The following is a 1,425-nucleotide window of genomic DNA, read 5'->3' as shown; positions in this document are numbered from 1 at the left end:
TTTTTTTTTTTTTTTTAAAGTCTCTTAGATCTCAAATGTCATTGACGCGCAACAGCACATCACGCACATACTTGACACCTGTTAGCTCTCGATGCGCGCGCTTCTGATGCGTGCCATTGTTGTGGCTCGCGCTGCGTGGACTACCTCGAAACTCTGACGCCAGGTCGCCATGGAAACTGCTTTAAGCTGCGGCTCTGAGAGAGCAGAAGGTGTGGGATATTTAAGAGTTTCAGAACCACGATCCGCCTGAACAGCGACCGGCTCCTGCAGCACTGCCCAGCTTCGGAATACAGCCTAATGAACCCTAAACGACTGAGCCAACGACCAGATCACTGTCGGATGAACCCTGGAGATCACCACTGACGCGCCGCCACTCCGACGATTCTGCTCATCCAGCGGTGAGTTGAACAAGTCCCATCTTTATGTGCACTTGAACTCGTTCGACTTGGCTTCTAATCCCACCAACATGACTAGATAAATAATCGTCGTTTAATGATGCATCTGTACTGTAGTAGTGTCAGGTTTTGACTTGCGAGTCGCTACAGTGCACTGTTTTCATTGGCAAAGTTTGAAAACCCCTCGAATGATGTTGGACTAGCAACGCAACTCTGATTTATGGAAATAATGAAACAAGTGAATACTTTTAGGGTAGCCGAGTGATGACGACACCATGTTTACCATTAAATCGAATGCACAAATGATTTGTATGCACTCGTGATAAAAACGCGCTGTTTGATCTAACGTTTACGTCACGCATCCTGTGATTTGGGAATGTCATATCTGTTTTGCTTCTGACCGATCAGAACTTTAAATACACTTGGTCTGTGAGCAACTGTACGTGGTGATCAAAAAGGGATGCTATTCAACACAATACGGGCAAAATTTACTCTACGCGTTTAAATGCATCAAGAGGCATTATGCATTAGGAAGAGTGTTTTTTTTTTCTTCTGGAAGCTGCTGGCGTGTATCTGTGAATGGATGAGCAGAAGTACTCGGATGACTCACAGCGGTTTATTTGCGGGAGGGGCGGGGGAGGAAAACATCATCGTGCTGCAGCGTCACAGCCACTGTGCACCAGAAATACTAATGAAGCTCTTTTGCAGAAGGGAATAATCATGGGGACAGTTATTTGAGATATTTGAATTTATATCTCCGCCGTGACGTGTGCTAATGACGTCATAGCCACCACGTCACGACGTCAATCCCGCCCACTCAGTGAAGATGAATCGCCGAGTTGCTTGGCTGTCTGGTGCTAATAGACCAATTTAGAGTAGACGTCACAGTTACGTCACTTGCAGCTGCGCGCGCATAGTGGTTGCAGAAAAACACTGGGAACAAGTGGAGATAAATGGGTAAAATCCATGGAATAAAAGAAAAAAATATTTTTGTGGCTTTTGATGTCAAGATCGGAATGCAAATAATTTT

Source organism: Sinocyclocheilus rhinocerous, unplaced genomic scaffold, assembly GCF_001515625.1.
Source record: "Sinocyclocheilus rhinocerous isolate Xijiao unplaced genomic scaffold, SAMN03320098_v1.1 scaffold348, whole genome shotgun sequence".
NCBI lineage: Eukaryota > Metazoa > Chordata > Actinopteri > Cypriniformes > Cyprinidae > Sinocyclocheilus > Sinocyclocheilus rhinocerous.
The sequence above is the reverse complement of the archived record's forward strand: the minus strand, read 5'-3'. Positions refer to the sequence as shown.